Raw genomic sequence first — 12,068 nt, forward strand, 5'->3', positions numbered from 1 at the left:
AGAGATCAAATTGTCAACATCTGCTGGATCATGGAAAAAGCAAGAGAGTTCCAGAAAAACATCTATGTCTGCTTTATTGACTATGCCAAAGCCTTTGACTGTGTGGATCACAATCAACTGTGGAAAATTCTTACAGAGATGGTAATACCAGACCACCTGACCTGCCTCTTGAGAAACCTATATGCAGGTCAGGAAGCAACAGTTAGAACTGGACATGGAACAACAGACTGGTTCCAAATAGGAAAAGGAGTATGTCAAGGCTGTATATTGTCACCTTGCTTATTTAACTTATATGCAGAGTACATCATGAGAAACGCTGGACTGGAAGAAACACAAGCTGGAATCAAGATTGCCAGGAGAAATATCAATAACCTCAGATATGCAGATGACACCACCCTTATGGCAGAAAGTGAAGAGGAGCTAAAAAGCCTCTTGATGAAAGTGAAAGAGGAGAGTGAAAAAGTTGGCTTAAAGATCAACATTCAGAAAACGAAGATCATGGCATCTGGTCCCATCACTTCATGGGAAATAGATGGGGAAACAGTGGAAACAGTGTCAGACTTTATTTTGGGGGGCTCCAAAATCACTGCAGATGGTGACTGCAGCCATGAAATTAAAAGACACTTGCTCCTTGGAAGAAAAGTTATGACCAACCTAGACAGCATATTCAAAAGCAGAGACATTACTTTGCTGACTAAGGTCCGTCTAGTCAAGGCTATGGTTTTTCCTGTGGTCATGTATGGATGTGAGAGTTGGACTGTGAAGAAGGCTGAGCGCCGAAGAATTGATGCTTTTAAACTGTGGTGTTGGAGAAGACTCTTGAGAGTCCCTTAGACTGCAAGGAGATCCAGCCAGTCCATTGTGAAGGAGATCAGCCCTGGGATTTCTTTGGAAGGAATGATGCTGAAGCTGAAACTCCAGTACTTTGGCCACCTCATGTGAAGAGTTGACTCACTGGAAAAGACTCTGATGCTGGGAGGGATTGGGGGCAGGAGGAGAAGGGGACAACAGAGGATGAGATGGCCGGATGGCATCACGGACTCGATGGATGGGAGTCTGAGTGAACTCCGGGAGTTGGTGATGGACAGGGAGGCCTGGTGTGCTGCGATTCATGGGGTCGCAAAGAGTCGGACATGACTGAGTGACTGAACTGAACTGAACTGAACGACTAGATCAATGGCGCCCCACTCCAGTACTCTTGCCTGGAGAATCCCATGGACGGAGGAGCCTGGTGGGCTGCAGTCCATGGGGTCGAGAAGAGTTGGACACGACTGAGCGACTTCACTTTCATTTTCACTCTCATGCTTTGGAGAAGGAAATGGCAACCCACTCCAGTGTTCTTGCCTGGAGAATCCCAGGGACGGGGGAGCCTGGTGGGCTGCCGTCTATGCGGTCGCACAGCGTCGGACACGACTGAAGTGACTTAGCAGCAGCAGCAGCAACCACTAGATCACAGGGAATTCCCTCTTTTTTTTTTTTTTTTTTAGATTCTGCACATAGCTATATCATAATTATATAATAATCTCTATATCCATCCATGTTGCTACAAATGGCATTAATTCATCATTCTTTTTATGGTTGAATAGTATTCCATCCTATAAACATGCTGCATTTTTTTATCCATCCATCTCTGGACTGATATATTATCATTTAGCTTTCTTCTCTTTCTTGGCTATTGTGAATAGTGCTGCAGTGAACATTGGGGCACATGTACCTTTTGAAATGATGATTTTCTCCATATATATGTCCAGAAATAGGATTGCTGAATCACGTGGTAGCTCTTTTTTCAGTTTTTAAAGGAAACTCCATGCTGTTCTCCATAGTGCCTGCATTAATTTACATTCCCATCAACAGCATAGGAAAATTCCTTTTTCTCAACACCCTCTCCAGCATTTATTATTTGTAATGCTGCTTGCTGTTTTTATCTAGGCATTACAAAATAGAAATGTGCTCACACCAGAATCTACTGGTTTGCAGGCAGAATAAGGGAATAAAGAACCTAGAAATCTTGGACCTTGTAGGTATTAATAAGCCAACTGCTTCAGAAGCATAAATAGCAAGAGACAAGACTTGCTGCTTAGAAGCCTCTCATTAAGACAGCTAGTCAGACAAAAAGCTCATTTCAATTTGCAATTCTTTCAGATGGTTTCAAGGCAACTAACATTAACTTGAGAAAAAGAAGCTTCGGGGCAAGGAAGCAACCTGCTGAAATGAATTAAGGACTCTATCTAAGAACTCTGAGTCTGGCCCCTGGCACATGGAACTGAATAAAAGCAGATAGATCAAATGCTTTGTAACAACAACACAATGCTTCCCCGGTGGCTCAGAGGTTAAAGCGTCTGCCTGCAATGCGGGAGACCCGGGTTAAGAGATGACTCTACACATGGACATCACCAGATGGTCAATACTGAAATCAGATTGATTATATTCTTTGCAGCCGAAGATGGAGAAACTCTATACAATCAGCAAAAACAAGACCGGGAGCTGACTGTGACATGATCATGACTCAGATCATGAACTCCTTATTGAAAATTTAGACTTATATTGAAGAAAGTAGGGAAAACCACTAGACCATTCAGGCGTGACCTAAATCAAATCCCTTATGATTATATAGTGGAAGTGAGAAATAGATTCAAGGGATTAGATCTGATAGGGTGCCTGAAGAACTATGGACGGAAGTTCACGACATTTTATAGGAGGCCGTAATCAAAACGATCTCCAACAAAAAGAAATGCAAAAAGGCAAAATGGTTGTCTGAGGAGGCCTCAAAAATAGCTGAGAAAAGAAGAGAGGCAAAAGGCAAAGGAGAAAAGAAAAGATACCCATATGAATACAGAGTTCCAAAGAATAGCAAGGAGAGATAAGAAAGCCTTCCTCAGTGATCAGTGCAAAGAAATAGAGGAAAACAATAGAATGGGAAAGACTAAGATCTCTTCAAGAAAATTACAGATACAAATGGAATATTTCCTGCAAAGATGGGCACAATAAAGGACAGAAATGGTATGGAGCTAACAGAAGCAGAAGATATTAAAAGGAGGTGGCAAGAATACACAGAAGAACTATATAAAAAACATCTTCATGACCCAGTTAACTACAGTGGTGTGATCACTCACCTAGAGCCAGACATCCTGAAGAGTGAAGCCAAGTGGGCCTTAGGAAGCATCACGATGAACAAAGTTAGTGGAGGTGATGGAATTCCAGTTGAGCTATTTCAAATCCTAAAAGATGATGCTGTGAAAGTGCTGCACTCAATATGCCAGCAAATTTGGAAAACTCAGCAGTGGCCACAGGACTGGAAAAGGTCAGTTTTCATTCCAGTCCCAAAGAAAGGCAGTGCCAAAGAATGTTCAGACTACTGCACAATTGCACTCATCTAACATGCTAGCAAAGTAATGCTGAAAATCATCCAAGCTAGGCTTCAACAGTACCTGAACCAAAAACTTCCAGACATTCAAGCTGGATTTAGAAAAGGCAGAGGAACCAGAGATCGAATTGCCAACTATTATGCCCAGAGTCCGAGTCCCCAAAACAGAGAATAAGACATCCACAGCAATGCAAAAGCATAAAGGGTTTTTATTGCTAGCTCGAGTTAGGGCCCAGGTCTCATCCAGCACAGTGGAATCCGACAAGAGCCCCGAGCTCTGAATCACATCTGCTTTTATACAGACGGTTCTTTGTTCCTGTAACAGCATAGCTGATTGGTTAAACCGTACGCTCGCAGGGGACTTTTAACCTCGCATCCCTATCCAGATTGGCTCAGGTCTGGCGCGGGTTGGGGGGTTCGGGGATTTTTTCTGATTGGTCGAGCTACACTGCCTGCGGGAGTTCCCAGTGCCTCAGCTTTCCTAGAGACTAAACCTCAGGCCTAGCCTGCCCCTTAGAGCCTGTCCTGGCTCCAGTTTGGTCCTAACATTCCCCCCGTCTTCAGCCACATGGAGGAATCTTCCTCTTTATTTTGGGGCAGGGCCTGATACTGTTGCCTCAGTACCATCAGTTGGACGGTATTGACGTGGTCTTTTACAAAGGCAACAAGTTTAGTTATTATGCATGGACCAAAAGTATTAATAGTAGCACTATTAGAGGGCCCACCAGGGTGGAAATTAGCATTGTTAACCACAGGGACTATTGGAACCAGGACTCAAATTAATTTTGAGACTTTTTTTTTTTTTTTAGCCCTTTTCTTATCTTGGCCAGGGACTCCCTGATTACCCCTGAGTGATTCACATAAAAACAACGTTCTTCCCCTAACACAGCACATAGGCCCTCTGAGAGACGTCATACTCAAGATACTTTTTGGGAATTGGGGCGGAGGTCTCTTTCTTCTGTAATTTCTTCCTGCTGTGTATGGGCGTAGGCCTGCCTAGCAGAGCAGAAGTCTCTCTACCTGATCTAAGTTGGGGTTTTTCACATCTGAAACCAGCTTTTACCCTTGTAGTTGCAGCAATTTAGTTGGCCCCTCTCAGAGATGAAATAGACAAGGGCCAAACAAGAGACCTAACAGGATGGTCATCTCTGGTCCCCGGAAACAGAAGGCAACATTTGGGGTGAGGGTTGCAGGCTTTGTGGCCCCTTCTGATGGGTTGGTGGTGAGGCAACAGAGCTGTGCTCCAGGAATCTTGTGTTCAGTCTGAAGTCACCATCTTCCACCTGGGTGGGGGCTCAAAGGCATTGTTATGCATGTTTCTTTCTTTTTTTTTTTTTTTAAGTTTTATTTTTACTTTATTTTACTTTACAATACTGTGCCTATTTCTTTGAGTAGGAACCAGGACTCTGTCTGGAGGCTGTACCAACCTTTGATTGTTTCTGTTTTTGTATCCCCTCCCTTCCCTGATTAGCAATTGTTTGAATCCACGCTTTGGAATTCAGGGAAGGCCAAGGAGGCTGAACAAAGTCTATATCCTACAGATAAGAAAAGGAGAACACAGAGCAGATCTGTACTCCAGAGCCCCACAGAGTCCCGCTCAGTTTTAATTTTAGGGAACTAGGCAACAATGACTCTGATAACTTCCTGTCAAAATGAGGCATAGGACTGCCCCAGCTTGGAGCAATACAATCTCTAATCTGAAAGTACACCCATAGCATCACCTAGTTATTTTCCAGGATATCTGAACCGTAGCTACTCTATTTTGACTTTTAATTGTAAACTTTTTTTTTTTAAATAGCCAAAGCAGATTTTACCATTAATGACGTCAGTGTTCTTCTAGATATGAGAAGATGCAAGAATTGGGACTCATAAAATCTTTTCCTGAAAAGATCTAACTATATGATGGCCTGTTTTGCCAGTTTTTCCCAGAGCACAGAGTGCCTCATTCCTGATTTTTACCCTGAACTCCTTTCAGGGGCATTGAAAGTCAGCAGTTGCAGCGGCCATGATTTAATCTTTGTAGATGCAGATGGCGAGTGTCAGTCTTCAGTTGGCAGAGCCCCTTTTTGCTCATAAACTTGACCATGATTACGAGGGGGGCACTTCATGACCATTTTATCCCATGGTGCTGAGAGTGTCCATTCTCAGGTAAACAGGCCACTCAATGTGCTGTTACTGGAGTAGGCCATGCAACAGTATCTAAAATTCTCTGGACCACCTGTCTTATTAGCTTTTTGGTCCAGGAGAATATTCCCTCTTGTTGCTTCTTGCCATATCTAGAGTTACACTGTTACCATCATCAATCTCATATGGGACTATATATTGTTCTATTAGAGGCCTCACACACATACTGGACAGTGTAAGAAACAGCAATTTTGTAAAACAGGTGAAATACAAATAACATAGCCAGCAGTATTAGTAAAGTCACAAGTAAGACTTATGTTAAGAACTTCCATTAGATGTAGCCCAGTATATCTTCAGGTCATCTGACTTAGTCTTCCCTGTAGAAAGAATCTTTATCTTCCAGGGAAATTATATATTGGCACCATCTATAAGGAACATAGCCCAGTTTTCTAGTGTCACTAGACTGATTATCTTTAGTATGATTTAATTTTTTAAGTAAATTTTTTCAGGGCCAACCAGTTAGAGTCTGGTAATAGAGAAATTTACCAAGGTAACCCAGAACTAGACACAGGTCATTGGCCACAAACCCAACAATTGGATTGATTTTTAAAACTAGCATAGGATCAGGCCTATGATAGAAAAGCATTTGACTTAAATGCAAAGGTCTAAGAAGTCAAGAAAACAGAAATGATCATACGAATCAGGTCCAGCATCTTGGGGAAGCTGTCTACCTCTGATGTCGTCATCTTCTCATCCTGGTGTAGTGTAGTTTCTCCTGATAAAAAAATCCTTCCATCCATGTTGGAGACAGTCCCTTAAATTATGTCTTTTTCCAGTCCTGGTTGCAGGTCATGAGGCATGTGATCTTCATCCAAAGATAGATTACTGAGATAAGCTTCAGAAACAAACTTAGGGTGTTTTTCAAGAATTCAATTAAATTTTACATTAACATCACATAACATCAAAGAACTTTCTAAGAGATGAGTCTTACTAGATGCAGACCTCCATTAACAAACTGGTATTTAACATTTTGAAATATCTTTTTTTTTCCTTAAAGTTACCCTTATTTTTATTAAATATAACCAAATTAAGGCTAGTTTGTTTGCAAAATGGGTCTGTTTTCACTGATTTTGGTCTGATGATTTTTATAACCATAATTGATTATAGGCTTTTTATTTTGCTGAAACATTTATAGAGTCTCAGACTGAACTTTTAAAATAAAACAGGGCTGGGAATCTCACACCAAAGTCTTATCACAGATTTTGCCTAACAAATCTAGGTGAATTCTTCCCTTTTTAAGGCCTCAAAAATTTCTTGAGATTTTTGTATCCATGAGATAATCTTTTTAACTCATTTGATAAACTTACTGGAAACCTAAGAACTTCCAATTTTTGGAGGAGTCAGATAGAAAATATAATTGTTTTGTTTATAACATTTAATTTTACCAAAGTATTGTCATAATTAGTTTGAGAGGAAGATTTTCCCTACTCCCTGAAAACATAAGATTCAATCCCATAATTTTTTAGATAGAAACCATAAAAGTTATAAGCATATTCACTGGTTCATTCAGTCCTTTTGCTAGCTTTTGTGAATTCATCAGGTTTTCCATTAAAATACCAGGACATATCAGAATGTTAAAAACTCCATATAATTTTTAGGATATCTGTATTAGTAATTTTATCCTACATTATAATATGAGCAGATTTATTACATTTGATAATCTTTTTTTATGTAATTTAACCAACCAAATAAACACAGCTTAATATCTCTCTTTGGGATGCTTCAGGGGCCCTCTGAAGCACCCCAAAGTTAGCTAGAAGCCAAAAGTGCTTCATAGAATGATTTAGGAAGTTTGGTCAACAAATATCAGAAAGGTTTCGAGCACTTAGTCAGATGGGACTATAGGTCACTGTGAAACAATAGCTATTCACTCAGCCAAAGTAACAATATGGGATTTCAGAGGCAAATACAGAACAGACCATTTAAGAGGCAAATAATCTTAAATCTATTGTCAAATGCAGTTCAACATCTGAAGAAAGTGTGTCCTTTTAACAGAGAGAAAAGCCAAATTCAAGTTTTTGCGCCAGATTATTTTTAGTCATTAACAGTCCCAAATTTCTTTAGCTTCTTTGTAAGAGGAAACTGATGTTCAGTAAAAAATGTTTCAAAATCTTACTCTATTTGGAAATGAGCTAGCTAGTCAGTGAACTTCCATCACTTAGTTTAACACAACCCAATTTAAGATACCCCAATTTGGACAGACGATTTCAGACAGACATTCCTAAAGCATAATTATTCTTAATAGAGTTTATCTAAAAAGCTCATATCTCATTTACATTTTTTTTGAAGTTTTTTTTTTTTACTTGAGGTAATTTTCTTGACAAACTTGTAACAGATATAATATTTAACATATTAAACCTAGGTACAATGAAAAAAAATATATATTTTTTAATGTTAATTACTCTAAGACATGTCTATATTAGATAGGTCAACAAACAAACATTAATATCAGGTATTTAACATTGAATATTTTCCAGTTCACATGAACCTGGAATTTATTGTTTAATTTAGAATTACTTGATTTGTAAGCACTTATCTTTTTTAAGCCAGATAAATAGAGCTCATATACAAATTAACCTCAAAAATATTACCCAGAGACAGAGACATACCAAGACATATTTAGACAGACACGGTGCAAGATCTAGCTTCAAGTCTTTTTTTTTTTTCTCAGTGTCAGGAGTTAGAGGTAGTCTAGATAAGTGTTCTTAAGAGCCCTGGTCTCAAGGCACAGGGAAAGAAAATCAAGTTCTAACAAATGGCGGCAGGTCTAAACCACATGGTGGCCAGACAAAGCAAAATGGCCATCAAAAATCACAGAGTTAAAACACACACATATAAACCCGGCAGTCCTCATCAAAGTGAAGGTGAAGTCGCTCAGTCATATCAGACTGTTTGCAACCTGTGGACTGTAACCCACCAAGACTTTCCGTAACATCAAAGATTTTAAGGGAGGAAAGGAAGCCAGGTTGAAAGAAGAAGGGGGAGGAGGCGGGAGGGGGGCAAAAGGGGTGGTGTTACAGATGTCTCCACAGACGTCTCCTGCCACAGATACCCAGGCGTTACAGGACTTTTCTCTGGGCTTCCAGAGAAGGGAGGACTGGAACTCGGCCCTACCAGAAATCAGAACCAGAATTCAAGTTCTCTGCTAAGAGGAGGTGATCAGTCTCCAATCCTCAGCTCAGGCTGAGGGCCCTTCGACCAGATTTCTGCATTCCAGGACCAGGGGACTAGAAAAACAGGGAAGGATAGGAAGGGTTTAGGAGAGGAGACAGAGAGGGAAGGGGAGAGAGATCAATAAAGTCTCTTGTTCCTTACCGATCGGGGCACTCTGGCCAGTTGTCTGTGTCAGGAGGAGACCAGGGACGAAAAGGTCCTTGTTGTGGCCGCTGGGTCTGGTCCATTGGCAGGCAAGCTGGCCCCTGAGTACCCCGAGTGGTCAGGATGTCAGTCTCGGCGAAGAAGAATCCCACCAGAGTCACCATTTGTTGCAGAAGAGGGACCCCGTCCAGGGCCCGAAACTGGGCTCTTGCCTAACACTCGGAAATGAATTGTCCGAGGAGACATATGCGCTGACAAAGCGAGAGATTTTACTGGGAAAGGGCACCCGGGTGGAGAGCAGCAGGGTAAGGAAACCCAGGAGAACTGCTCTGCCGCGTGGCTCACAATGTACAGGCGGTGTCTCCTTTAAACCTTTCCCGAACTCTTCTGGTTGGTGGAGGCTTATTAGTTCCGTATTCTTTATCAGGATCTCCTGTCATAAAACAACTCATGCAAATGGTTACTATGGTGCCTGGCCAGGGTGGGGCGGTTTCAATCAGTGTGGTTCCCCTAACAATTTCCCCTGCAAGATGGGGTATATAGCGGTGCCGTTGGTTCAGGCTCCTTGAGATTCTTTGGGTTTTTTTCTTACATGTGTCACCAACACCTGAGGGGTAGAAAATCCCTGTTGAGGCAAAAAAGGTTTTACCCAAGGAGGGGGGTGGGGCTTGGTCAGGGTGTCCGATCCGTGGTCAGAAGACGATATCTCAGACTTGGTGTACAGTTCCCAAGTCAAAGGTGCCTACTGAGGGCCAGCCTACATGGAAGGTCGGCCATTCTGCGCTGCAAAAAGTTATTAATTTGTTCTTCTTCACCAGCACCGATAGATTCTGTGCTCTAGACTTAAAATCAGAAAAATCGTCAATCATAAGGGACAACGGAGTAGAAGTCTCTTGCCCCATGATTACAGGATAGAACACAGGAGACAAGACGAACACACAGAGAGCAGTGACAATGCTGGCACACACAAAGATGCGACGAACAGAGGAGACAAACCTCGGCTGAGAACACAGTACTAGGTCTTCCTGGGCCCCCTGAACCCTCCTATCCCTCTAGGTTATCTTACCAACAAGGCATTCACAGAGCCAGCTGCCTTCCCAGCACCATGCCGGGCCTCAGCCTTATGCTGGCTAAGACGACTAATTCGCCCCTGATTAAGCCTGACAGGAGCTCTCTTATCACCAGAGCCAGCTGCCTTCCAGCATATAAGCTGGGCCTCGGTCTTACACTGGCTAACCAAACTTAACACCGGTGTTCAGATAGCTTTTCTCCAAGTGAGGAAACCCCTTCTACCGGGAGAGTGTTATTCTTCTCAGTTAAAGGGATCCCGGACGAGCCCCCAAATGTTATGCCCAGAGTCCGAGTCCCCAAAACTGAGAGAATAAGATGTCCACAGCAATGCAAAAGCATAAAGGGGGTTATTGCTAGCTCGAGTTAGGGCCCAGGTCTCATCCAGCACAGTGGAATCCGACAAGAGCCCCGAGCTCTGAATCACATCTACTTTTATACAGACGGTTCTTTGTTCCTGTAACAGCATAGCTGATTGGTTAAACCGTATGCGCGCAGGGGACTTTTAACCTCGCATCCCTATCCAGATTGGCTCAGGTCTGGCGTGGGTGAGGGGCTACAGGGATTTTTTTCTGATTGGTCGAGCTACACTGCCTGCGGGAGTTCCCAGTGCCTCAGCTTTCCTAGAGACTAAACCTCAGGCCTAGCCTGCCCCTTAGAGCCTGTCCTGGCTTCAGTTTGGTCCTAACACCAACATCCACTGGATCATAGAAAAAGTAAGAGAATTCTAGAAAAACATCTACTTCTGCTTCATTGACTACGCTAAAGTCTTTGACTGTGTGGATCACAACAAACTGGAAAATTCTTCAAGAGATGAGAATACCAGACCTTACCTGCCTTACTGAGAAATCTGTAGCAGGTCAGGAAGCAATAGTTAGAACTGGACATGGAACAATGGACTGGTTCCAATTGGGAAAGGAGGAAGTCAAGCCCTCATATTGTAACCCTGCTTATTTAACTTATATGCAGAGTACATCATGTGAAATGCTGGGCTGGATGAAGCACAAGCTGAAATCAAGATGGCTGGGAGAAATATCAATAACCTCAGATATGCAGATGACACCACCCTTATGGCAGAAAGCAAAGAGGAACTAAAGAGCCTATTGATGAAAGTGAAAAAGCTGGCTTAAGACTCAATATTCCAAAAGCTAAGATCATGGCATCCAGTCTCATCACCTCATGACAAATAAATGGGACAACAATGGAAACAGTGAAAGACTATATTTTGGGGGGCTCCAAAATCACTGCAGATGGTGACTGCAGCCATGAAATTAAAAGATGCTTGCTCCTTGGAAGAAAAGCTGTTACTAACCTAGACAGCATATTAAAAAGCAGAGACATTATTTTGCTGACAAAGATCTGTCTAGTCAAACCTATAGTTTTTCCAGTAGTCAAGTATGCGTGTGAGAGTTGGACTATAAAGAAAGCTGAGTGCTGAAGAATTGATGCTTTTGGACTGTGGTGCTGGAGAAGACTCTTGAGAGTCCCTTGGACTGCAAGGAGATTGAACCAGTCAGTCCTAAAGGAAATCAGTCCTGAATATTCTTTGGAAGGACTGATGCTGAACTGAAGGTCCAATACTTTGGCCACCTGACGCAAAAAACAGACTCATTGAAAAAGACCCTGATGCTGGGAAAGATTGAAGGCAGGTGGAGAAGGGGATGACAGAGGATGACATGGTTGGATAGCATCACTGACTCGATGGACATGATTTTGAGCAAGCTCTGGGAATTGGTGATGGACAGGGAAGCCTGGTGTGCTACAGTCCATGGGATTGCAAAGTGTCAACATGACTGAGTGACTGAACTGAAAATTGTGAAGTGAGAGAATCCTGAGGAAACTGTGGAAAGCCTGGCCTAAAAAAGTTTTGTTAAAACAAACCCTGGGCTCCCTGATTGTGAAATAAGGCTGCAAAAGCTGAATAATCCTCGAAGAAGGACTCCGTAACACCTATTTTAGAACTTGTACTTATCACAGTTTCCTAGAATTTTGGTTAGGACGTGTGTTGATGTACTTTTGTTAATATTTCTTCTGTTTGAGCTTGATTGAACTTCTCGGATTGCAAAATTTATAATTTTCACGAAATTTAGAAAAATGTGGGGCTTCTCACAAGTAAATAATCTGCCTACAATGC

This window comes from Capricornis sumatraensis, chromosome 2 (genome assembly GCF_032405125.1).
Source record: "Capricornis sumatraensis isolate serow.1 chromosome 2, serow.2, whole genome shotgun sequence".
NCBI lineage: Eukaryota > Metazoa > Chordata > Mammalia > Artiodactyla > Bovidae > Capricornis > Capricornis sumatraensis.